The sequence below is a fragment of the Oxyura jamaicensis genome, chromosome 5, assembly GCF_011077185.1.
Source record: "Oxyura jamaicensis isolate SHBP4307 breed ruddy duck chromosome 5, BPBGC_Ojam_1.0, whole genome shotgun sequence".
Taxonomy (NCBI): Eukaryota; Metazoa; Chordata; class Aves; order Anseriformes; family Anatidae; genus Oxyura; species Oxyura jamaicensis.
In genome coordinates, this window is record NC_048897.1 from 32,927,888 (window position 1) to 32,955,783 (window position 27,896).

General features: G+C 38.4%; 1 protein-coding gene and 1 long non-coding RNA gene across 31 annotated transcripts in view; one reads left to right on the forward strand and one right to left on the reverse strand.

Annotated features, from left to right (window-relative positions):
* LOC118168215 overlaps positions 1–20,168 on the reverse strand; it is a 48,632-nt gene extending 28,464 nt beyond the window's left edge. The window contains exons 1-2 of the long non-coding RNA XR_004751428.1: positions 20,043–20,168; positions 15,563–15,634 (exon numbers count right to left, since the gene is read on the reverse strand). This is a non-coding gene — a long non-coding RNA (uncharacterized LOC118168215). The remainder of the gene's footprint in view (positions 1–15,562; positions 15,635–20,042) is intronic.
* Positions 1–27,896, forward strand: part of NRXN3 (neurexin 3) — a 979,693-nt gene that overhangs the window by 377,204 nt on the left and 574,593 nt on the right. The window lies entirely within an intron of this gene.

Sequence of the window (27,896 nt, forward strand, 5' to 3'; positions counted from 1 at the left end):
TTTTTTTTTTTTTGAGTTGAAACACAAAGGATTAGAAAGGCCACTTTATTCTCTGTCTTTTATCTGCCTTCAGGAAAAGGAAATAGAAGGAAAAAAAGTCCATTGGAGGCCATAGTAATCAAAATTGTTCTTTGGAAAAGCATTGCAGGTTTCAGTTTAAACATGGGAGGAGAAAATACAGGGACAAATCCACTTCAAGTCTCCAGCTAGTTATTAGAGTTTAAATATGCACAGTGATTCAGGCTTTGATGTTGAAACTGCCAGTGTCTGGGAGATGCAAGATATTTAGAAGCATAATATATATATATATATATTTTTAAGGGCTATTTTTTTGTTCTTGCTGTAGCTGGTTGCAGAACAAACTTCCATCTGCTTGGAATTCTTACTTCATGAGGAGGGGAAAGAAAATGGACAATTCTGGCAAATTTGAGTGTTATTTAGCACTTGTAGTTTCTGTGAACTTAATTTGCCTTTTTTTTTCCCTTCAATACTTAGTTCTTGATTTCTGAAAATCTGACATTATATTTCTAGCAATTTCATTTTGGCATATCATGCTGGGGAGTAGTGTGAAGGTAGGATGTGAAAACATTTTTCAAATGTAAGCATCTTTGGGCAGAAACTAAGAAAGGACCAAAGTATTTAAAATAATGAGTGATACAGAAAATATAGCTTTATGAAACAGAAAAAAAATCTAATAAAATCCTGGTAAAAATTGAAATGTAGAATATATATAATTGATTAAAGAACACTTTACACAATTTAATTAGGTTGTTATAATCATTCAGTTTGAAAACTTACTGAGGTTTGAAAGCATCAGTCTTTTACATAGATGATTAGGTTCTGATTTGCTGTTTATCATAGAGGCTTGAGGGGATTATTATACCTCACATGTCATAGTCAAGCTCTAACAAAGGAAAGGTTGGAAAGAGACGTGATGCAGAGAACAGAGATGTGCCACTCTTTTTCTTGATGGAGCTTCCTATAGCTGGCAGTGGCCAGTTAAAAATAGGATACTGGACTGAGCAGATGAGAGCTTGTTTTCTTAACTGCAAGTTGACTACAAATAAACAAACCCTCCTCATGCTTAGTATTTGTGCTTTGCTACTCGCTGGTCATATGTTTTGCAGTGAGCTGTTTCTCTCCTTTTGATACAACCAATATTCTTCATTTTTTCATATGTAATATTTTGGGTATATGTATTTGGACAAATATATTTGCCTTTTCAAACAAAATCTAGCTACAATAGGAAAATTTCTTCTGACAGTATATATATATATTTTCTTTCATAAGCGAGTGATGGTAAAAGGTTGGCAACAAAGCCATAGTACAAGGAGAGACTGAGAATGCGTGGAGTGTGAGTGGCAGACAATGACAAAGCTTCTCAGAGTAATGACTGGTGCTCTTTTGCTCTTGAAGCAATACAAAAACCCAGTACATGGAACTTAAACTGAAAGGCAGCAGATTCAACTGTATTTGATAAGATGCTTTTGTCATGTTTCATAACTAACCAGTGGAACTCATTAGCACAAGATAGCATCAAGGCAAAAAGCTTAACTGCAGCTCTTTAATAGAAAATTCATCTGGATCAAAGTGCATCTAGGATTAGGTTATAATTTTCTTTTTATGGAATAGAATATACAAAGGGGAGATATGAGACTGGCACTCATTATTTTTTATGCGAGCATTTCCATCCTAGGGGCTTGAAAGATATTTCTCATATAAAGATTTCTCTGTGATTGCTTAGAGCAACTTTCCTTTGTACCTGCATCAGGACCCTGTATTTGCTGCTCTTAAGCATAGAGCGCTGTGAACAGTTTTACTGGATCATGTATCAAGTAAGAACCCAGCATATTTTTTGTAAAACGCTTTGTCTGCTATGTGGACAGAGTTGACTGTGGCATGATTTTGGGATTTGTTCACCTTTCCCCTCTCTACTCAAACCCAGATCTGTCTGAAATCCCAGATCCAGATACCAGATTTGGAAAGGGCTCACCAGTGCCTCAAAAATGTCATTGGTTATGCTTTCTGCAGTTTGTGGAATTACTTGCTGTGGGAACAATGTGTGAGGCACAAAAACATCCCTGACTTGTTGCAGCATGTTGTTTCTTCTCTTATTCAAGTGACTGTTGGACACTCAGTATGTATAAACTGCAAGCAAGGCCACGTGAATATTTTGAAAGTTGTCCGTTAACAGCAAAATGCTCTACTCTGCAAACCTTTCCGACAGCATGAACTCGTTAAGCAGAGTTGTCTTATTTATAGAAGCCTCTCTCCCCTCAGCACTTCAATTTCTTTGCAGTCCAAAATAGTATGAAATCCCTTTTTCAACTGTGCGTTTTTCTCCCCTCATTCTCTGATAAAACATGTTGAGAGGAGACAAGTCCCTAGCTTCCACAGATCTTACGATACTGCATCATGGTCATATATTTGGGTAGACTAAAAGAATTATTTCGGTAGGCACTTACTATTCTTGGTATTAAGAAGAGGTCTTTTTGTGATTTAGGCCAAGGACTAGAAATCTGGTTTTATTCTCAAGATTGGTAAAGCTGTGAAACTTGTGTTATATAGGTGTAGATCTCAAACCTTATGGACACATGGTTGCTACTAAGTTGATTGAAATGTGTAATTTCTGGGGGGAGATTTGGCCTACTGAGTGTTTTTTTTTTTTTTTTTTTTTTTTTCCCGACCTGAATGTTGTGTCATTCCAGGTCAAACCTGGGATGTATTGTGTATATACTGTATGTTTAGCCCTGACCTTTCTAGATTTTTCTCGTCTAGTAAAGTAAGAATAATAATTTAGATTTGCCCCAGTGGAAAAGATTATTCCCAGAAACAAGCTTTTAAGGCATAAAGTCCTTGCATGGGGATCAGTCAGCTACGAGGATTATATGAATAAACTAAAATCAGCATAGAAAAGGAAGCTTACCTTTATGTCTCCATTTCCTCTCCTGTATCCTATCAATCTGTTGTGATTTGTTGTTAAGAACATATGGAACCATTATAAAAAATGAAGCAAGAAAACAAACAACCTAAATAGCTTGGCTGAATGTAAATGTGGTTGTTTTGCATTGTTGCTCAGCTCATGCTTTCCTGTTAATCATGTAACGTTTTGTCGCTTTGGTAGGTACTGAGCTCCATCTAGCGACACAGAACCTTGCCTGTGCTCCTTGCGCAAGGGGAGAGAGAGTCTGATCCATGTCTTCTCTCTGCTTGGCTGGGGTTTTTAAAATACACCTAAATGGGCAGCATCGTGACAGTTCATGGGAAGGAAATGTAAACAAAAGGGAACCGTCTCTGTGAAGGCATTAGTAATCTTTACATGTACTTTTTCTTACAGATTACCAGCACTTAATCAAAAGGGTGTTTTTTGAGATAAAAATAATTCGTATTAATTCATAATTCAACTCTGTATGCATGTTTTTACCATCTATAGCAACATGAGTACTGATAAGTTGGTTTTGAAGTATCAAGCTATTAAGTCTTTCCCTCTAGTTTACTATTACATTGTATTACAGCTATAGTGATCTTCTGAAACTGAAATTGGTCTTTACTGGCAGAGAATCAGGGTGTTTGCTACTGCCAGGCTAAAAGCAACCAGAGTGTAAATGTCAGAGAGGTCTGGCTCTTTCATGTGTACACTGATCTCAGGCAGCTCCACTGTGAGTCCTAGGATATACATTATTCACAATTAATAGAGCATATCTTTTAGCTCATTTAACTGAAACCTTTACTTTCAGGGCTGAAATGTGAGGTCTGTGCTGGCAGCTGCTCACACAAAGGCAAGCTTATAACTTCAAGTAATTTGTGCTGACTTCAGTGTGCCTGTTAGCAAGAATACAGAAGTCCGGGTTGGGTTGGAGAAATACTTCTTCATGTCAGTCATGCCAAATACTACATCAGTACAAGAACATTGCTCCTTTTACTGTGCTATGCCTGTCATCTTCCCTGTGCTGAATGTTCAGACTCTGGCCTGAGAGCAAGAAGAAAGCTGTGGAGGCTGTGCTGCAGCTGGATGCCTTTCTCCACCTCATAAGCTTGAAGGCCATCTAAGCAAGCATATGAACTGCATAGAAAATGCCTTGCAGGTTAGTGGTAGAACTGAGGGGCTGTACTGCCAAGGTGCTCTCTTTGCAGCAGCTTCCATGTAAACAGCAGGGGTAACTTAGCTCAAGGGCTGCTGAAAGGCAAGGACTCTCCCAGCCTGCCTGCGTATGCATGACCTGTGGTTCCCATGCTGCTTTTAGAGTAGCTTGTTTCAGGTTAGTTTGGATATTGGTATTATACAAATATGGGTGGGTATGGCTGAATATTTCTACAACAGCAGAGTAGGCTCAGAATGGTACTGAGAAGCAAGGCAGACATTTGTGTGCAGTTGGTCTATACTCAACACCCTTGTGCTGATGCCAGATGATTGCCAATACTTGTGACAACAGTTGTGGCCGTGATGTGACAATTGCAGCACCAACTGCAGTCTAAACATAACCTTGAGAGGGGAAAAATTAAAATATGCAAAGCAAAACTTTCTATTTTGAGAAAAGCCATCTGATGTACAGCCTGCCATGCAGCACAACAGCCATTTGCTAGGCCCTCTGCATAAAGCTGACATCAGAGATTGGACAGTAGTAGGGTACAGTTAAATAATTCTGTAGACTTCTTCAACTAGAGACAGCTCCTTTCCCCCTCTCTCTTTTATTTTAATTAAAATTCTTCATAGAAAAGAGGGTATCTATATCCCATGTACCACCTGCTGTGAAAGAATGCTCCAACTCTCCCTTTCAAGTTTACAATTTTTGATACTTTTTAATCTAATGTTTTCAGTGTTCTTTGGAGGAAAAAGAGATCTGCTGTTGCATGGGGGCAACAGAAACTCCTCCCACATGCCACATTCTGCTGTCGCTGTTTAACAGGAGACACATGTGAACACCTATCCAGTTCTATACAACTCTTTACCTGTTAAAGGAAGAACAATACTTCCTTAAATTGTCGTAACATCTTGTCATACCTGTTGCATAAAACAAGTATTTTCTGTTCCACGTCATATCTGATGAGGGTATACTTTACGTTATCACTTTTTTGCTGAGCTTTTGGACTCTTCATTTCATCATTTTGTCTCCTTGCCTCTGTTTTTTTCTTCTTTATTTTCATCCGGAACTTGTCAGGTTCTTCTAATATTAGGTGTTGGACAAAATATACCTGATGGTTGCCAGCTTTTATTGATGTGTTTATGACTGAGCTAATAGCTGGTGAAAGGGAACAGGTACTTTTCTTGTGTAACTGTGCTGTGGTCATTGGGAATTAGGATGCTCGTTGCTCTTAATGGCTTTTGGGACAGTGTCTTGACATTTCTGGGAAGGTGGAAAGAGCTTCAGTTATGCAGCACACTTTCATGACAGCAAAAGGAGTTAAAAGTCTGTGTGTAGTTACAGGGTTAGAGGGAGTTGCCCTAAATGTGAGAGAGGCCAATAGGTGTGCACGTCTGCCTTGGGAAGGTCAGGTGTCAGTCAAGAGTTTGTGTGAAGGCCAGTGGGCCCTCCAACACGGAGTGGGTAACTGCTGTCAGCTTCCTGACCAGGAAGTAGACAAGGCCTTCTTCAGTTAAAAGAAGACTCACATTTATAGGCCCTGACCCTCACAGGGCACTTCGTGGCAACCCTATCTGCTGGCAGTTCAGCAGGACTGAAGGAGGTTTCAGTGCCATGTTGAGAATTTCCTGTCACAGGTCACTGAGGAACCAACTAGGAAGCAACAGGAATTAGCTGCTGGGCCTAATGCTTAGAAATAGGGAATAACTGGTGGATGTTAAAACTCAGAGGCAGTCTTGGCTGCACTGGCTATGAAATGACAGAGTTCAGGGTCCTAGGAGGAGGGAGCACAGCCTTGAACTTGAGATTAGGTTTCAACCTCTTCAGAGATTGGCTTGGAAGAGTCTACTGGGATACAGCCCTGAAGAGAAGAGACTTGTTTGAAATGGCTGGTTGACTTTCAAGGATCGCCCTAGGAGGAAGTAGGCCTCTCCCAGGAAGCAGGAAGACGAGCAAAAGCAACAGGAGGATTACTCGGTTTAGCAGGGACCTCACCGGTGATCTCAGGTATTCAAAAAAAAAAAAAAAAAAAAAGTTCAAGAGGTGGATTCAGGGACTAGTGAGCTCAGGGAAATACAAATTTGCTGTCTGATATTTTGGGAATAGGGTTAGGACAGCCAAGACTGATTTGGAGAAGCTGACCCTGCTTCGAGCAAAACTGTTGGATTAGGTAAGCTCAAAAGGTTCCTTCCAACCTAAACAGTTCTGTGATTCGGAGAAAAGATCTACCACAGAAACAGGTGTTAATGGTTAATGTGGTGCTTTTCCCAATGCTGGCACTTTCCTTCTGTATTTCTCTTGTATAAATCTGAGGGGTTGGTAGGGGCTAGACTTGCACTGAGACTGCTGTGGGCTCTTCCGATATTGCTTCACAGGAAGCATTATTTAATCTCACTGTCTGTATTCCTATTTCCTAAAAGTTCTTTCATAACTTTTTAAAATTAGCAATTTATTTTTCAAAATTACATTTCATTTTAAAAAGCTGTTTCTCTCTGTTGTCCAAATTTAATCTTCTGTACTTGTGGGACATTCCTTTTTTATGTTAATATACTTAATCGGTCCCTTTTTAAGGTTTGTGTAATGCAGAGTTTCTTGCTGAGTCATTTTTTTTTTTTTTGAATTTGGGAAGGAAAAGCTTTGGAGTATGTTGTTAAGAAATTAAGGTGTGCACGCCTCCCAGAGCCACCTACTTCCTGCCCCCAGTGCACCTCCTGCCAAATGAAACAAGTTGGTCCTTGAAAAAGAGAGAGAAACACTTTTCAAATTGGGGGATTGCAGTTTCTTTTAAGATCTGAGCTTGGGTGCCACTACATCATTGAGATGTAAACAAAAGTCCAGAGTGATAATCCACTAACACAAACAGCTCTTAAAAATAAACTACATTGGCTGCATATTGTTCATCTGCTACTTTTTGTGTGTCTGGTAAATGGTTGGGCAGAAGGAAAGGAAATAAATGAAAGTTCAGGTATGAAAAAGCTAGCTATTCTCATGAACTGTGCATCTGTTTTTCGATCTCTCCAAACTCACTGTTTAGGTTTCCCTCATACCTGAAAGAAATCTGACTGGCATTTTACTAATGCAGACATGTTTCAATATTGATGTAGTGTGGGCTATTGTGTGTTTTATTGTTTTTATTTTTATTTTTTACAAGATTAATGCCTCAGTATCTTAATTTACATTGTAGATGTACAAATACCTAAGTGTCTTGAGGGTAAAAGCAGATGCAACAAGTCCTGTAGTTGTGTTGGCATCTGAATAGTCTGAAGAAAGCTGCATATGCAGGTTGTGGAAAAGCAAACAGAAAGGCTGGACTGCAAGTACTGTCCTAGCCTCCTGCGAGTCTCATTTTATATAAGGACGAATAGTCAGCTTTTAATAATAAATATTTGCTTTGGAAGGCTGAATAGGAAAAAATAATTGCCTTTATGTATATGTTTTATGACCAAAGTCAATTTCCAATATGAAACATAATGGGAATGGATTCAAAATGACTGCAGAATACAATAATTGGGGCACTTCTAAGAGAAGCATGATAATAAAGGGTTTGTGTTATTTCTTTTTCCAATGTATACCGCTTTTCATGAATGTATCTCTTCTTCGGTGCTGTCTGCATGGGCTAATTGAAAAGAAATGCTTAGGTTGAATTGAATGATGAAAAGTGTGTGTAATTTTTTTGGACAAAGCCCAAACCCACCCTCCAAAAAAAGCCTATGTAGACAGTCCAAATGCTGTGCTAGGTAATGGCGTTCCTTTGCAGTAGATGCAATAAGTGATGTTGGCTTATAGGAAAGATATTCTGTAGACTATATGGAAATTTCATCAGCTTATAAGTTTGTAGAGTGGGGGAAAAAAACAGAAGATTGGCTTTGTGTTGTATGTGCCATTAAATGATGCTCTGTTTTTTTAATTGCATTTGGTAGCTTGGGTCAGGTGAAGCATCTGTTTACTCCTTTTTTTCCTTCCCTATCAAATGATGTTTTTATTCAGTACTTTGAGTACTTTTTGTTTTCTTTTTGTTTTGTTTTCTGCATTATTTGATTTGAACTGTAGTATAAAGGTTATGACTTGCTCAGAGCAATGAAATATGTCACCGGTATTAAGAGACTCAGCTGATGTGATACTTAAAATATTGCAGGTATAATATTCTTAAGCAGTCGTGTTGGTGGTGTTCAGGTATTTGATTCAATTTAGATATTCTCTGTATACTGCTTAGGTGTTTGCAAAGAATAACTGTGTTTGAGAAGTTTGGGCATTTAGAAAGCTGTCATGAATACTTAGGCCAGAGCTTTTGTAAAATACACATGAAGAATAGAACTGGAGAGTGAGAGCAGAAGTAACAATACTGATTAGCTGCTATCTGATGTAATGAAATGCGTCTTTGTAGTGTTACAGTGAGAAAGTAGTGGCACAGATGGTGAGTTAGGAAACCATTTCCACTTGTAACTACTGCAATAACTTGATATTGACAGTAATAAAGCTGAGTTTCTCAACAGTGCTTTTTTTTTTTTGGTCCCTTATTATATTAGATTGGTTATATTCTGTTTTTCTGTGTTCTTCTAAAGTGCACTGTATCTGGCAAGTCGCTGAGAAGCAGATTGTGAAACCAGTCAGTGTAATTTCATTGCTGAAGCTGGAAGAAAAGCTAGAAGAAATCTCTTCTACCTTTCCTTAGTACTTTGTGTAACTGATAACTGAATGTGTGCCTAATTCAGTCTAGTGAAATACTGCATCCAGGTTTAGTGTGCACGAATGGGTGTGGGTATATGCAGAAATACACAGCTAGCCCTCAGTACACGTGTGCCTTGTATTATATGTGGCTCTTGGCTCAGCGGGTGTGTGTCATGTTTACTTTCATAGACGATCTCTGTGGGCAATTGAAACAATAAAACAGTAAATACACCATATGTTGACATCTTCTAGGTACTTTCATCACAGAATCCAACAGACGTGCCTGAGGCAGCAGTAGCTTCTAGAAAATGTTAGAAATCCTTCTAGAAGCTTAAGAAAATAGTGTAAAGTGATGTAAAGAACTCAAAAGTTAACAAAAACTGATGTTACTTACAAAAATGTTTTTTAAAATATGTACAAATGTCTCAGCACTGAAGTATTCTGATTGAGTAGGAGAAATGCTAGCACAAAGAATGTGATCCATCTGTGGTGATAACACAGTACTGTACGCAGATAGTTCCCCAAGCTAAGTGCTTAAGGAACTTGACACTTAGAGTAAGAGCTTGTGATGACTAACCTGAGATACATTTTGTCAGTGTTTGCGGAAGGTACTAATTCACAAGAAGTCTCCATGTAGATATAACATGCCGCCCCCTAGAATAACTGAAGAAATAAACAGTCTCTTGTCTTTGCAGTGTTTCTGGATCCCCTATGAAACCACTCTAATCAAATAATGAGAAACGGTCCCTAAACTTTTTTTTCTGGAAGCTGGCAGCACTGATACTACTATGTTTTTGGGAATACTGAGATGTCTCTTGAACTTGCAATAAATTCAGAAGATAGTTACATATATGTGTACATAGTCCTTACCGCACCTCTCTGTAGAATATACTATCTAAAGTGAATGAGAAGCTCCCAACAAACAGTTGAGACTTGTAATCCTGGTGTGAAGTTTATACCTAGACAGGTAGAGGAAGTGTTGCCCTTGGGTTGTTAAGACAAACTTTTTTTTTCCCAGTAGAAAAACTGTTTTGTTCCCAGGTGACTGTGGCATCCTTTCACGTGATATTGCTGTGTGTTTATGCAGTTTTGTGATATTTATTGATGCAGTGGTGGTGTTGGTATTTTTGAAAACTAGCTTACATTTGGAAGACTAGTGTGTAGTTCCACACAGACAAACATCTAGGTCTGCCTTGGACACAAAGTAGTCGTTAGCACCTGTATATTGGAATAGGGATTATTCACCTGTCCTTTTCACATACATTGAAGAAACCATGTCTTTACAGGCAAATACAGGTACTGTGTAATACTTGAAGCAATAATTAAAAAAATAAACAAATCCTTGTAATGTACCAACAGCTGGTCTGAGACAGTTTTTTCTTCAGCTGTTCATGAGGTTACACTCATTTGGTTACAAATGCTTTTAAATATCACAATGTTGGATTGTTGGTGATAAGGTCCACTCATATTGTCCTCTTCATATTCCATGCATTTTTTTTTTCCTTTTTTTTCTTTCCAATGATTCCTCCAACAAATAATGGTTGTGAGTTGTGCTGCTTTTGAATAAAGTGCCTGGCCTCTGCTGCTTGCAGGCCCTGCTGCAGGAAACCAGGCAGTGCAGAGACCTGGAATCCCCCCTCAGAACCTACCACAGGCAAGGCAGGAAAAAGAAGATGGCACTGAAATGGGACTTGGATATTGATGAGTTCCCATTCACAGCAGTGGGATGACCTCAGTCAAATGTAGCTGAAATCTGTGTTTGTAATAGGAGGAAAAAAGTGGTAGGACTACGTCTTCAGAGGTGGCACAGAAGGTTTAGTGATAAGACAATTTATGATTCTTCTCTGAAGAGAATTATTCAAGGGTTGAAAAGTCTGTTAGCTTGTTCCCCATGGTCAAGTGGCAATATTATTACAATTATTAAATTATAGAGTTAAATGAGAAAGTTGTGTCAGCTAATTCTCATTAGGAAAGAAGTTATAAAACCTTAATTATGAATGTATAATGACCAACTTGATATTTCCCCAAAAGTTCAACTGGACTATCAAAGTGGACCTTCTATTTGTTTTACACTATCAATGTGCTCATAGTGCAAATGGGAAAAAAAAAGTTGCTTTTTGTCCTTCGTGTCATTACTTTTTTTTCACTGATAGGAGTTAAGCAAAGCAGTGATTCTGTATTCTTTAAGCAGTCACAGAGTGGTGAATGCTTGTGAAAATTGTCTGTAGCTCCTCTTCTCCCTCTAACTGCATAACTATTAAAATGAATTGTGGAGCAAATTCTCTGGCTTTTTATGTTTGAAAAGTCGTTCGTACTAATATACTGACAAGAATTGTACATTGCTATTTTACGCTGTATCTCAGTGATCCCTACCTTGAAGTTTAACCTACTTGATGGAAATGCTAGAAATCCGGTTTTCCCAAGGAAACCTTTCCAAGTGTCACTTCACAAAACTGATGTGCCTGAGGTTGATTTCTTTTTAGAATTCATTTAAACGTTGATTTGATCAACGTGAGCTGTCAAAGTAGAAGTAGTAATAGCACTCTATCAGGGTAATTTTGAGAAGAAAATAATACAATATTATTGTCTCAAAGTATCAGATAAGTCACAGATGTCCCAGGTAATCCTATATCATGTGCAAGACTGTGACACTGAGCAGCTGAGCTGAAGCCAGGCAGTCAGATGCTAGGCTAGAAACCCAATACCCAATGTACTTTGAGCATACCCTTTTTGTATCTAACCTGGTGTGTTTCTGAATGGTTTTTAGAAGTGTCTGTTGATGTCCTAGTGAAGAATGTTTCCTATAGGAAGCCTACACCTTGTCTTTTGCCCCCTGTTGTTTCCATGTGTAATGACAAAAACTCAGAAATATTAGTGCTCCACAGTTTGATACCGGCTTGCAATAGTAACATGTGGATTTGTATCGATTGGGCTTATTTAATTTTGTCCTAGAGTGATGGTGAATGTATCTGTGCCCAAAAGCAGTTTCCATGATACTCTATGACAGCTGTAGAAGGATGATACTGGCTATGGGCCATGCGCTTTTTTTTTTTAGTGTGCAAAGGTAAATTGAATCAATTTTAGGGAAAACATCTAACCTTGGTCCTTGGACAGAAACTTGATATTTAGTATTGTAATAGTTGGTGTTTATAGAATACTTGTGTTCATGCTAGTAGCATCCCTTTCTAACAATGGTAACGAACTGCAGGGAAAATACAGCTTAAACTAACAGATGATCTCCATTGCCACAATAGACTCATGATGTCTTTGATGTAAAGGCACAGCTCGTGATAAGATGCTGATGGCTGACTGTTTTTTGACACTGAAGAAACCTATCTTGTTAATAAGTCAAACATATAAAAGGATATAAAGATTTTGGATGCTGAAGTTTTGTTCTTGTGTTATTACTTTCAATTTGTTTTCTAGCATTTCCACTACGATTCTTCAAGACAACAGCTGGCGAAGATAATGTATTCTGTATGTCTCAGGTAGACTGCAGGTCCTAGATACGGATAGAAATGATTTGTAACTTGATATTACAGATGCAAGCAGCTTGGAAGAGCAATACCAAGTGTGCCCTTCTACAGCAGAGGAGAAACTGGCTTGTTGACAGTGGTCCTTGTCTTCAGAAACGTAGGTGAGATTTGTCTTTAGGCAGCAGCGACACAGTCACTGAAATAAAGTTCATGTTGAATTAGGGAGGAGCCTTTTTAGGGAGTTATGCAGATGGCTTTTATTTTATTGGTACAGATTTACCCCAGTTTGCTTTCAGCCAGCTGTATGTTACCTACAAAGCTTGCTAGTCAACCTTTGAAGTTACTGACATCCGGATAGTAAGCAAAAGTAAGACTTGACCGCCTATTCAAACTGCTGCTTACCAGAATGTGTCTACCTCATCTCCTCATGTTATATTCTTCTGAACTCATTCTGTAAATTCCTTAATCCAGGGTTGTTTTTTTTTCCAATTTTTACTACCATGGGGAGAATGTTTTATATGTCAGAAGTAGAAGTGAGTTAAATAGACATAAAAGAGAACAAGTTGATCACAAGTGTCCTGTGACTTTAGCTTTAACTGTTGACTATCTAGTATGTGTTGAGAATGTTCTTTAGAACAACATCGTGTTGGCATGCTACCATTGGGAAACATACTGCCAATACAGATTTTCATATTATCGCAGCGTTACCAAGGCAAGTCAACAGTCATCTCTGATAATAATTATAACTGTTATCGAACTTCAAAAATAACTCTTCTGCTATTTGAACAAAATACTGATCTCCATGTCCTGTTCAAATCACAATGGAAAGTACCTGGATTTTTGAGTATAAATCAATATTTACAGGAGAAATGCGAAATGATAACTTTTAAGCATGAGACTAATTTGTAATGCTTTTTTTTGAATTTTGCTGCTGCTTTTACGTTTTGCAGCTTAAATAAAATTAATTACAAATCTTACCTCCTTGGAGTTGTGGTACACACATAGAGGTTAACTTCTTTCAGGTCCCTAAGAAGCATTGTAGTAATTGTGATAACAATGTATTCTTATTACTTTTGCAATTCCATGAGCAAGAGGAAGTCAATCAAAGAGATGATAATGCTGGTTATCTTGGTCTATTCCAGTATTAAGTACTGATAGACTATTTGTGAATAGGCTCTCCAGTGTCTCAGTCTCAGTGTTCAACTGGGGAGTTGCTCTGGCATCTGAGACACTCCCAAGGAAACTGACAAGTCACCGAAAGAAAATGGGTCTCCTCTCCATGGTGTGGGACTGGCTAGTGTCGTTAGGGGGCTTCCTGTTCTTAACACAGATGACCTTGTTTCTAGAGGCTGTAGTAATCTTGACCAAAATTTTATGTTCTCTCAGAGAAGATGTAAGTGTAACAGTTTTTCTGCCTCTAGAAACTTAGATTTCTACTTAGAAACTTTAGATGAAATGTTGACACACAGTTGGAGAATGCTTTGCGGAGTTATGCGGTCTAGTATGTACCTTGCATTCTGCTAGGCTTCATTCAAGGTGTGTTGTGGCTTAGTGTGCAAAGGGATTGCTTTCTCAGGTTAAAAAAAAAAACTCTGCTTTCATCCACTGCATACCTCTTACTTTTTTTTTTTTCAGCAGGTTTCTAAATCTCCTCTGTGCAACTGGTTGCTATTAGGATCTCATTTTTCCAGCCACTCAGAGTTTACTGCTGTCAGAGGTGGGCACTGATACCAGTTCAAAGCACAGTGCTATTGGTGCTCTCAGGGTAAACCTTCTGGAGGTTCTTCAGAATTGTTCACTGAAGTTTTTAATATTCACATCCTAGCTCTAATGCTACTACAGTGGGTTTCATATGAAAAATAGATTTAAACTGTCTGTCTGTGTTTTTCTTCTTGCATATCATACTAAAACATATGGTAAAAGCAGTGCTGTTAAGGGAGATCTGTGTGAAATGTTCCTTTCATTGTCATGGAAAGTCTTTGTGTCAACTGCGAACTGTGGGTCTCCTTTAAAGAGAGTAAGAGGGGTTTGGAAGCAGCTTAATAGGTTCTTTTCACAAACTATTTTTACATACATTGGAAATGAAGTGAAAATTACCTAAGATTTTTTCCAGTAGGTCTCCAGGTAAAGTAGTAAAAGACTATAATTGCAAAAGCAAATCAGATCTCAGAGCCAGAGGACTTCAATCCCTGTAGTCCCATTGCCACCTCTAATTTCCCAGCTATGCCCAGCAGTTTCCATTACGAGGTGCTAAAAATCAATCCAAGAATTGAGCTGAGAAGTTTCATTAATGTGGCTTTAATGGGGGCAGTACTGAGATCAGTGTACCAGCAAGAGGCTTACTTTAATGCCCTCTTCATTGTTCTGGGTTGGGAAGTTAATGTAGCAGTTTACATGCTCTGCTCCATTAATATGGTCCTTGTAATATAATGTGGGCAGCTCTTTGGTCACCCAGAACTAGGCTAATTTATGGGCAAGCAAAGGAGACCTTATTGGTTATTCACCCAGAGAAATGTCATGTAAAATTAGATCATGTTTCTTCAAAGATTTGTCTCCTCTGCCATTCTGCCTTTCCCAAACTGAAGCATACTGACATCTCCCTGTCGTCTTTCTTGCTGAAGGGTTTTTGTACGCTGCATGAGTGTTGGAATAGATTTCTCAGAGAAGGACCATCCAAGGATTGGTGGGATTGTGTATAAATTCCAGATTTCTATCTCCAGTTAGTAAATTGCCAATCTGTAGGTACCTACCAAACATCAAGAAGGTCAGGAATACTAACTTTATCACTTTGGGGAGGAAATATCTAACCTCTGGCTTTTTAGCCCTTAAATTTAACCCTGATATAGATGGGGATTTTATCCTTTGAAGGTCTGACATTTTTAGGTCACGCTTGGTGATGGTTTTATAGTCCTTTCTAAGCCTTGCACAAATGGAATTGTGTGACTAAGATGCATGGATTTATAGTCAATGGAGTATAATACAAAAAAACAAGGTTTGAGGGTTTTAAATCTTTCTTGCAATACTAGAAGTAACTTTTGCAACATGACATGCTGAGAATCCGTATCGATACATCATGTAAAGGTCTACTGATGCTTCACCAGGGTAACATGCATGAGGCACTTCTGGCCTTGCTACTGTAAGAATATATCTTTTAAAACAATAAAACCCCACAACTCCAAAACAAAACCCACAAACCCACACAGCAGAAGTATAGGGCTGTTATATTTCCTTTCTTCAACTTATATAATACAGGTATTTATATAATAACTTCTCCTGTTTAAAGAGGTAAACTGTGAGCTTGTAAAACTGTATTCCCTTTCCGTCTGAGGAACTTACCTGCTGGGTGACCTTAGTGATCCCCCTCTCGCCTTCCCCAGAGGCTGCCTTCTTGGACTCTCATTTCTTTACCTGTAGAAAATGGGTGACAGTTTATTGATGGTTGGTTTTGTTTGTAATTGCTTTGGAACTCTTACATCTATTCTAGCTTTGGAACTCTTACATCTATTCTAGTTTTCTCTTTAATTTTAGAGAGAGACTTTTGTTTACAAATTTCTCAAAACTATTATTACTTACTGTTGTGATTTGAGGCTATCAATTTCTTAAAATTGAGAGTAATTGTTACGTAACACTCACTGCCTGCTTGGAAGGCACTTAGAAATAGCTCTTCTCCAGTATTCCCATAAATGCTTCAATTAATTATCTTCTTTTTAATCACTTTCACCTTGCAAACAATCCTTTGAACTGGTCAAGGTGGATAACTACAGCCCCAGACTATTAAATATGATCCTAACTGCACCTTGCTTGCTTGTTTCTCTATTTCTGAGGCTATCAAGCATTTTCAGAACCCATTTTCCTCCCGCACCAGGGAGAGGGCCCAGAAGTAGGTTTCCATCCATTCTGTGGAATCTGTTTGAAGGAAGCAATCAAAAAACCAAGAACATCTGTTTTCTATGAATACTGTTTTCTGAGGGCGTTGTGCTGCTTTTCCCCTCAAAGGTGCCATCAGTACAACAGATGTAGTGGTGTACTGGGTACCCTGGAGAGAGGAGCTGATACCTGATTACGAAGCTTGGGTCCTTACGGACTGGATACGTGCTCAGTGTGCAGCTGAATGTGTTGCTTTTTATCAGTGAAGCCTCACGAGAATTCCAGGGATGCGGAGGCTGACAGGTAAATGAGTTTTACAGGATAAAGTGCTGAAGAGCTTTCAAAGAGCAAACATGGGAGTTGAGTGGAGAGCTGTGTAAAGCCCAGAGATTTGTATTGTTCAGGCTCTTCACCTCTATTGACTCCTGCTGTGGCTCATGTAATGAAGCACTTGAAGTGAAGAAATCCTGTGTCCAAAGGTGTAAGTATGAAGTAGCTTTGCTTACTAAAGATTTTTTTGTTGTTGTTGTTCATCACTAGTGGCCCTCTTTCAGTGATGTCTCTTTCCACTTACACTTCCCCTTTGGGATGTGAGATAATTCCCCTCAAGTTCTGAAAGAAGTGTTGTCATGTGAGTGTCAAAAGTGCTAAGTCTGTGTTTCTGTTATAGTGTGGCTGTCCTTTTGGATTTGGAACTCAACATGAAAATGTTTTGTTGCAGTGTATGGAAGTGATAATTCATTTCTATAGTTTCCTTGATAATTTTAGCATCTGCAGTAAAATATTGTAGTTGACTCTGAATGTGAATCTATACCAGGAAGATGATGAAGTGCAAGACTTAGAAGAGCCCATGTTGAATAAGTGCCCGAAAAGGTTGATGTAAAAGATCAGAAGATCTTTACTGGAAACCTTAAATTTGTTGTAGGATATTGGGAAATATTATGAAGATCAAGATGCTAGTAAAGGACATGCTCTGGAATTCTTAGCAAAATAGCAATTGCATAGACATTTACAATTGTTTAAGACTGGACTTAATTAGGTTTGGAAAGGAACACAGATGTTCCTCTGTTACTTAATCATTGCCCTGACTGTGGTGCAGACTACCTTCTACAGATATCCTCAGCATTAAGAAGAGAGTGCAGAGAATCTAGTAGATAGTGCAAATGGTGATAAGGAGATGATAGCAGATAGTGAGAGTGGGAGTAAGCTTTTTTTATTATTATTCTGGAAGTGATGAAACTACTGTTTTTCTTTTCTTGCATTAGATTTTTTTCAGAATCCAAGAGAATGCTTTGTTCTTTATAATCTGGCCAAAGGGTGGTCAGAGAGACTGTGGAATGATCTTCTCTCAAATTCCTTCTCCCATACAAAATTTTCCAAAACTTGAAGTTGGGGTGATAGATTGATACTGATAGATTCATCCATGCTTACTAGACAGAAATAATCTAATCTGCTATTTACTTACCTAAATGGGGAGCACTTAAACAGCTTTTACTTTGCCTAGTAAGAGCTGAATAAATTTTACAGACAAAAATAATCCATTGATCTTTGTATCCTCAGATGGAGTCTATGGCTGTCTTCAGAAAAGAGTGATTTTTTGCTTAGTTCCAGCCTGAGGTCCACTCTCTCATCATACAGGTTCCCCACGTGCTGTTACATTTTGGTGTGTTTCCTCACTCTCTCCATCTTTTTACATAGTTACAGTCTTCAATGAAGTTGGGGAGTACTGCTATTCACAACTTGCCCGTGATGATCGAAAGCATCAAGGGGCATGTGTAATTAGCCTGCAGTTGCAGGATGTATGGGAGGTAACCCAGACTGCCATGTTTTGTCGTGCAGGAGTCCTCCTACCTCCCCTGCCTTCTGCCATAGACTGGGTGGAATAGTAGAGGAGTGAACAGTTGCATTTTCAGCATCTACAGGAATAAACAGTTTCAAATAATTTCATGATGATTTCCAACATAATTTTCAAAGACAAAGTACTTAAATTTCAGTCTTAGTGCCAGAAGCACTGTTTTGGCAGGGGAAAAAAAAAAAAAAAAAAAAAAAAAAAAAAAAAAAAAAAACACTGAAAACCTTTCTTTAAGCTTTCTTTAATCACCAGTCTTTTTGATGAAAGACTTACAGAGATGTTACTGTTTCACCTATTCCTAAACCGCATATGCAGAGCAAGAAAGTTGCTGATAAGGCCAGGAATAAGACATTTGGTAGTTACTGAGATTTGTGCCGGTGGTTGTTTCTAATGTAGTTGTCTTGTTAGTTTGCCATTTCAAAGCAGCCTTCTCCAGATTTTCCAGCGAAGTAACTTTTGAACAAAATTTTCTTCACCAAAAGTTAATGGTAAAGAAGGTAGACCTAATGAGTTGACTATAGAACCTGTAGACTTCAGGATTTCTTCTTATCTCTTCCCTTCTCTCCTCCCAAAACATTGATTTTGTATCAAGAATCTTTTTTCCCCACTAAGTGAGCCCTGTAAATTACAGTTATCCAATTTTGAAATGCCTTCTAGAAGTAGAAATTCTAGGGGTATGTATTCCATTATTGTGCAGTCACACATAGAGTAGAATTTGCTTGCAAACATCTATGATATCCTCAGTTAAGTCACTCTTGTCAGCAGGAAGCAAATGACAACTACTTTCAGTCTTTTTTTTTTTTTTTTTTTTTTTAACAAGCATTTAAGTCTTTCAAAAGTAACTGTCAAATCAAGATCATGGTCAGAATGTCAAGGGTAAAAGCCTTAAGTTCTGAAGGAATATTTTTTTTGCAATCAAACTTTGTTTCAAGTTCTGTTGGTTGGATGAGAATGTATATAGCTAAGGATGACAGGCTGCTAAAGGAAGGGCTACTTAACATTTTAAGATATAAGATCTTAGCCTGTATGTTAACTTAAAATGGCCTGATTTTTCAAAACCAGAGAACACTCTTCTAATATCTATTCTTTTTCAAACTATGTCATGTCAAGGAAGTGCTAGCACCACAATTAAATTAATTTGAACCTAGTTTCTACCTTCAGTTTTGGCATTAAAGACACGTGTAAAAGATGTGTAGGCATGGTGCTTAGGGACATGTTTGGTGGTGGACTTGTCAGTGCTAGATTAATGGTTGAACTTTGGTCTTAGAAGTCTTTTCCAACATAAACGATTCTATGATTTTCTGACTTTAAGGGAAACTGTAACACTTGCCGTGGTTGAGCATTAGTTTATCTCACAATAAGCCAGGTACGTTTGCATTTTGTTACTGCTTTTATAAGATGTAAAGAATTTTTTTTACATGAGAATGAACTTCAGTGCAAAGTGGTTGGAAGGCTGTTGTCCCTAACAAAGCAATGTTCAGTAAAACCAGGAGTTTTTTCTAGAAGTTGGACTCGATGATCATTGTGGGTCCCGTTCAACTTGGAATATTCCGTGATTCTATGATTCAAGCCATGCAGCAACACTGTTTAAAGAACTTGACAAACCAGGAGGAAGGATGGAGACTCATTCCACCTTAAATGCCAACACTTTTTGATGCTAGATTTTTCTCTCTCATCTTTGAGAGGAACTAAATAGTGGAGTAGTCACTGTTTGTTGCGCTCCCAAGATATTTGTCTGACTTAGAAACTTTGGACCCTGAACAGTCTTCTGAATCAAAATCAGCTTGTTCATTTAATTTCCAACACCATGATATTTTAAGTCCTCTTCAAGAACACAGTACCAGTTCACTGTTTAATTTCAGTGTGATTGTTGTTGGCTTTCTGTTAATTTTGTAGTGGTCCCACAGCAGAGATTATTATTTAGTTCTGTCTCCTAATATACAGTCCAATTTACATTATTATTAGTTTAGCTCTAAGCATAATAACTCAATACTCTAAAGAAAGCCTCTGAATGTTTCATTGTAATGAAATGTTTACTGGTGAGGTAAATTCGGCAAGCAAACATGCTCTCTGTTCCTCGTGATTTATTTTACTTACCTGCGTTGTGCTGGATCCCCTCTGAAGTTTCATTCAGTATGGTTTCCAGGTGTCAAACATAAAAAGCGTCAGTGGTGAATTATGGCAGTCACTGCTGTTTTATCAAGATGGTTCTTACTGCATAGATCATTGTGGCCGAAGAAAACAGCAGATCTGCCTTTCTCTTAAGGAAGCCAGTAGAGTCAGCCGTGGACATTAGTAACAGGTCAGATGAGGACTTCTGGGCAAGATATTTTCTGCTTGCTTCTCCAGGGCACTGCACTATAGTGACAGGAGTTGCTGTGCCAGTTCATCATTGTCTTTATGAGAGAACTAATGAGCCAAATTCATCCTGGATGCAACTCCACTAAAATTACTCAGAGCCTGATTTCAGCTCCAGTGTGGTATTTCCACTTAGCCTGCTGTGAAGAGACATACTGTGTTTCAGGAGGGTTCCGTAAAATAGCTCGTTATGCAAGTGGAATGCACAAGATAGATTCATTACTGGCTACTTTGCAGAAAAAGTGGTTTGTTTACTTGCTTTAGAAAAATAAAATCAGGACACTGTAGATTCTGTATTTCAGAACCTGTTCTAGAATTCTATTAGGTTGTTTTATTAGCATGGTTCTGCAATGTAACATGTTTTCGGTAATGTAGGGGTGTTTTTGACTTTTAATCTGGCACTTTTTCAGACTGATTTTTAATCAGGAGGGCAAATGAGTTACCTCCTCACTACAACTGCACTTGTTTTACTTCTGTTGGTTAAGTGTATACCTATGAGTACAAATAACATGTTCGTGTGTAACTTGGACATTAAATACCCAAGTATATAAATCCCTGCATGAAATAAGTTCATTAGTTATTATAGGGTTATAACTGCAAATTATTCTCAGTAAAACCTTCTCATTCATTCCATACTCTGATAAAAATGCATACATCTTCATGATAGTGCACATTTTTGATTATTTGATTGTTCCTGGGCTGCTATTGTACATGTGACAAGGTTACAGTAACCTGGCTTGTACGTATGTTGTGTGAATGGCAGGCTTGTATTTGAATCCGACAGCTGATAGCTTATTTAACATTCAGCTGTGCTTCCAGAAAAGCTCAGGATGTTGCTTGCCATTCTTTTCTTTGTTGTTCTGCAGTCTGAAATGTTATTTTGCTCTGAAGAAGAGCAGGTCACTTGCAAATGCTAATTTCAGCATGAAAGCCTGCAGTTTGTTCTTACTCAGCTTTGTTCTTTAAAAAAGCAATTTTCTACTGCTGTTTTTGTCTTCAAATGTTGTGTTTGCACTATATATCTAGCAAAGCATTTATTTTTAGTTATTTCTTCAGCTTCTTTGTTCCCAAGGGTCTTGTCAAATGATGTAGTCTTTCCTGTCACCTGTTTTGTATCTCGTTCCTCCTCCCTCACAGCCTATCCTTACTCTTTCTTCCCTACAGTAATTGTTCTCTCTGTGGGCTCTCCTTTGTTCTGCTGTAATTTGTCATCCTGCCCCACTTCCTGTTCCAGTATATCTTCTCACCTTTTACCTGCATATATACTAACTTCTAGTGCCTGCCATGGTTTGCAGCCTCTCATCTGTCTTCCAGATACTATGTATGTTATTTTTTCAGTGTACAAGCTTTGCTACTGGGAGGTGTGCTAACCAGGCCAGTACAGGCAGAACTCGTAGTACATTTTATGAGATGTTGTATTTTTTTCTTTCTTTTCTTTTTTTTTTTTTTTTTTTTTTTTTTTTTAAGATTGTCCCCCTGTTGTGTTACTTTTTTCCCTGCCTATTAAACTTATCAGTGAAGGTTTAGGTCCTGTGGCAAAAATGTTCAGCAGCCTTCCAGATGCTCTAATGAACTTGAAAGTCATGGAATCAGACACTAAGAAAGGCATTTCAGCTTGATTTTTTTTCTTGGGTTTTAACTCTTCCATCTCATTCTTCTTCCTTTCTTCTCTGAAACGCCTTCTGGCCTGGAGTAGGGATGTTTATTGCCATGTATTCTTGAACGGTTCCGTACAGGACAGTGTTAGGTAATAGTATTTCCATTATTGGACTTCTTATATAGTACAATGAGAGTATCCAGTATGGGGTCTTAACTTAAGTTCTTTCAGGAGACAAGATAAGGGCACTGTGAGTAATTTAGCTTGCAAGGGATATCCTGAGCCATTCAGTCCAGGATGTCATGCAAAGTAGGTTCCATTAGATCAGTTTGCAGGGCCTTGTCCAGTGAAGTTTGAATACAGCTAAATATTTGACTTACATCTTGAGACCTCCACCTCTATTGCTATATCATCATAAGCTTATTTGTCATCTTGTTGGTACACAAAAGGTCTTTGTCTTGAAAGTTGTACCATTGGGCACTATGATGTGGAGATCGTGTACTACGTGCAGGGAGCTTTGCAAGAAGTGCCAGAGCCTTGCAAGCAGAATCTTCCACAGCAATCAGATAATTGCTGTGGTTTTAGTGACAAGCAGCTGAGCGAATATGCCTCAAGTACATGCTCCAGTAAAACTATTGCGGTTTTGCTTTCTCATAAAGAGCTCATCATGCTTACACAATAGTAATATAAGTACCTTCCTACTACTTTTAAAAATAATAATAATAAAAAATAAAAACAAAACATAATGAAGTGAAAGACAAAATTAAGAAAACTGGATGCAAAGACCATGTAAAAATGATGAAAAGCTGCTAGGAACTGTCAAGGAGAACATCTTGAAAAGGACTGATGACCATAGGCTACTAGAACCAAATCTTTCAGAAGCTATGCGTTTTGGCTTTTCTGTGGGGAAGTCTATGGTAATAGCACGTTACTGCTCTCATGCTTGTTTGGATTAAACATAGCACTAGCATGCTTTGCTTTTCTAAAAGTATGCAGTCTTGTTAGGGCACACAAACCAAAAGCGAGAAAAGGGCCTGAAACAAAAGGGAAATTAAATGTGTTGGTCTTGGGATATTTTTCTCAGTGAAGATACATGCTTCAGCCTTTTTCAGATCTCTAAATCAGAAGCTTATTAAGACTATGATTCAAACCACCAAAGAAGGGAAAATATTATCTTATGCCTTGTTCATTATGAATGCTGATACTGAATTCTGGCAAGAGTAGGCAGCTTAAGTCTTTTTTTTGTGTGTGTAAATTTTACTCTAAGTACTCACGGAATGATGGGTTGACTTGCCCAAATCCCAAGCATTTTCTGTTATCAGTGCTGTTATTAAATCTCTAAATAATAAAGATAAGTATATTTAGCCCATGTGAATTATGAGCAGTAATGACCATTTGCCTCACTTTTAGCAGACTTATTTGTATATTTATATATTTTATATACTTATTTATATTTGAACACATTTCTCCAGATAACACTCATTTTATGCAAAGTATCCAAGTTAGGTCTGTTTAGTGTAGGAATCTCAATCGTACTCTCTAGGATTTATTTAAACCTTGACTTTGTTCCAGGATTTACTTAAATCTTGACTTTGTGTTGGTATAGTGTGCAGAACTGATTTTCATTCCTGTGTCCTGACAGAATCAGGGGCTAAGCAAGAGGGATTTGCCTGAGCCTTATCAAGTTGGCTGGCCGGGCTGAAGAAAAAACAATGGGTGTAGTTGGCTGTTCCAAACTGTTCCTTCAGCTTGCAGCTTATCAGTTCTTCATGGCTATCCATGTAGTGATTTAAAACAAACAAACAAACAAGAAAACACCACCAATGTTTGGTCAAAAGGCTAAAGCCTTTCTGTTTGTTTTGGGTCACTGTAGCTTGCACCCATGGTGAGTTAAACTGGTAACCTCATGTCTACGGAAGCGCAGCATGATCTTCATAGTGATACTACTTGATACAATTAAGACACTTCATCTTTTTATTTTTCTCACAAGAAGTGCATTGTACCTAAATGCCATTACAAACACACTCCCATCTACTTCCAGAGTGTAGTTGAGTGTACAACTCTAAAACATCTGCAGGTGTTAGATCCCGGCTCTTCAAGAGAGTCCCTCTTACCTTAGGACCTTGTGGAGGTGATCAAGATTATAGTTCTTGGCTTGAATGCAAAAGATTTGGGGACATAAGGTCTTCTTAACATGGGGATGTCATTCTGTTCTTCCTCTTTGTTATACCATCAGTTTCTGAGCTTGTTTTACAGCACTTCTATCTTGCATAACTCTCTCTATATGCAAGCTGTCTTCTGGTGGAGATGAAAAGCATCAGGTGTGGTAGCAGAAGGCTTTTAATTTTCTAGCTGATTAGGAATTTCAAATACAAGTCTATCATACACGTTTATATTGTCACAAACTTTTAATTTGTGTATACAAAATATTGGTGATGCATTCACTTCTTTGTCACTGCTTGTAATTTTTGTCAGGAAGAGAATTGTTTTGTATATAGAGGCTGACAGTACCTGGCTGTCTGACTACAGCTCTAGTTAATGTGTGAAGAAATTTTAACGAGAAGATTTGGAAACTGTGGAGTGTCAGGTATGCCAGGTCATATCTGCCACCTGTTCACCTGTGTTGCTTCAGAGTAGGCCATTCTTTTAATTACTTTTGGGAATTTTTTTTCGGTGTGTTCTTAGGATCCTGAGCTAATCTACTGCTTCCTGATGAGATTGGCACTCATGGATCACCAAGACGTTATAGCTGGAATTAATTGAGTTCCAGTGACAAGCGAGCTAAGGACAAACCTGTCTCTTTCCTAAGAGTTGAACGTGAACTGAACTAATGGTGATAATGTAGCACCATTACAATTAGTAGTTGTCCTGGTCATGCTATCATAGCATGATCAAACTGGTGATTCCTCCTGGATCTTGCTAACGGTTCAGAGGTATAACTCCTAGCAATGAAAGATGCATGGGGCTAATACGAGAAAGCATTTTGGACGCACAGATTGCCTCCCATTTTACTCTATGACTGTAAGGAACTAGAGAAACTGAGAAAGAACAAACAGGTCAATCAAGACAATCTCAAGAATGTACCAGAATCATAATATTTTGGAAGAAGTTTCTAAATATTGCTGTAATGCAGGAAAAAAACTTTGGCCTGATATATCCAGAGAAACTTGAGCGTGGGGACTTCAGACTTCTCTTTCTCTCTGTTCTGTAATACCTCTGTAAGCAGAAGAGGAATGCTTCTGATTTAGTTGGTGACTACTTAAGTGTAAAGCTCTTTGAGGTCACTTAATTTATCTGTTATATATCTGTAGTGACAGGGGAGTGCAATGAGTCAGCCCGAACTAACTCTGTGTTTGAGTTTTGCAAGTTTGAATAAATTTTGCATGTATTCAGAAGTCCAAATTCCCAAGGGCTCATGCAACCTGTCTGCAGTGTTGAGGTTTCCCTCTGAGCCTTTAGAAATGCTCCTTTTTTTTTTTTTTTTTTTTTAAAAAAAAAATCGCATTTCATGCATTGATGCATTGAATTCTTTTGTGGGGATAGATGAGTGGGGAGAATCCTGAAAGAACTCTGACATAAGGTAATTGATAGTTTCTGATAATTGTCAAATTGGAAGATAACTGTTAGTTATGCCTTTCCACTGATATACCAAGCCTACGGTTAGGATGCTATTTAAGCTGGTCAAGTGGATAACGTCCAGCTGATTGGTATTCTGTGTAGGATCGTCTTAGTCCCTAGACATGAAAGAAAATGTAACATCTTCCATTTCACTGATACCTTCCTATGATATTTCCAGGGTATTCCTTTACCCTAATTTTTGTCTGCATCGCTTTCCAGGAAATTCTTGAAAATGCTTTTGCATCTTAAGACTTGCTATGATTAAGTTTCATAGATCTGTAAATTATAATAAATATATCTTGCTCCCATGTATTTCAATGTTTTAAGTGTTTATAACGGAGTTAAGGCCTGTCTGAGCATTGCCAATCTGTAGTCATTAGTGAGATGCTTTATCCCTTGTGTCTCTGTAGACTTCACAACTAAAATCAGAGGGCATTTTATGAGTGACGGACTGCATGGTGGGGCTGGACTGTCTGCTATATTCTGGTCTGTTTTAGTTCTGTTGCACATGCAGCATATTGCCCATGTGGACGTAGATAAACTACAAATAAAGGAGGAGGAAGGGGTGGTGGTGAAACTTCAGGATCAGCATGTTTGTAAAGTTCCCTATCTTTTCACTTTGCATTCCTCCACCCTTCCTTCCTACGTACGTGTACATGCTTCACTCACTTCAGAGTGATGTCTAGCAAAAGCCTTCTTTGCATTAATGAAAGCCAAGCTAAACCCCGCCTTATGCTAATTCCACCCCAAATACCAATGACAAAAGGCACTGGACCTACTCAGACTAAAACCTACTGTTTTAGTTTTTGTGAAACTGAGTGTTAACAGAGTATGTAAGGTACCAGCGTAGCAGGTCTTTGGCCTAAAGCCAGGGAAGTGATTGTGTGGCATTGGTGTCAGTCTGGCTGCCAGAAAAATTTATCTTTGACTGCAAGTTGAGTCTCGGTATAACAAAATAAATGCCTCTTTTCTAGCTGTGATCACATTTCCAGCTCTTAGCATGTTAATAAACATGTTGGCACTTTGAAGAAGGAAATTGAGAACTTGTACAAAGTCTTGGTAAGGAGGTTGAGCCACTGCTCCGCATGGTCTTGCAGAGTGTGCTTTATATGCAGTTAGCGGTATTTGCTCAGGATGAAAGGACTGTGGGCGAAACGTGTCCCTGTGCTCTCTCTTTTAGAGGAAACTTGCCAGGTCAGGTGCATTGGCAATATAGCCTGTTTCTCCTTAGGTGGGCTGGACGTTAAAGCTTCCTCCCAGTGAGAGCCCCTGTGTGTATCGCAGGATTCACATCTAATAACTGTGACTGAGCAAGACTTGAGTTGAATCACTCCTGTGGTAAGTGGCACCCGGAGGGGATGTGGGTAACTTCGTGGGACTATTTGCTTGGCCTTCCCTGAGGATAGGGAGTGTGAGAAGCACCTGGACAAGTCTCTCTGTATGAAGTACAGAAGAACTAAGGTCATTTTGGTAAGAGTCAGCTCCCTCTGTTTACTGGCATTTATAGGTAAAAATGACCCATTTCTGTAGGGATTGCACTATACAATATTACACTGTAAAGACAATAGCTTTTTAAGGATGCATTCCAAAAGAAAAATACTGATACAGAAAGTGGCTGCTGGTCAGCTGAAGTTCACAGACCTTAATTGATGAGACCAGTCATCTTGGATTGTAATACAGGCTTGTGGGGTTGGTTTTGATGTCTGATGCAAAGTACATTTTTGTGTCGGTTGGTAGATTAGCTAAATAGATACTAGTAAAAAAGGACATTAGTCCATGGGCTTTGCCTGAAATGGTTAACTTGATATGCAGCTTCTCTGAATAGAATTTTTTCTCAAAAAATATTCTGTATTTTTCTCAGCAGTAGTACTGCTGAAAGAAGCTGCCAAGTAGAACTAGATGAAGTGTTTTCATTTGAACAGTTTATTAGCTGAAAAGTGCAGATTTATGTTGACTGGATCTATTTGTGAATTTAGTTTGGAGTTGGCAAGTGTTTATGAAAAAGAAAATGGCGAACATAAATATTATGACATTTAATATAAAAATATGTTGACTTCTCATTTTTTTAACAATGTCTCAAAATTAAATTTATTCTAAAAGTATCTCTTTCCCAGTCATCGTAAATATAATTTTTGGTTACCGGTAAAACAAAATGTTTTCACAAAAAAAAATAGGTTGGAAAACAATTTAGGTTGGAGACTTCTCCAGAAGTCTCTAGTCCAACTCACGGCTCAAACCAAGACCAGCTTAGAAAAAATAGTAATAATGAAATTGTCACTTTGGGCCTTCTTCTGTCACTGCAACCTTTCAAAGGTGGTAGTTGGTACTCTCGCATTGGCAGCAGCTGGATCACGTGGTACATTTGGATGCAACCTCTC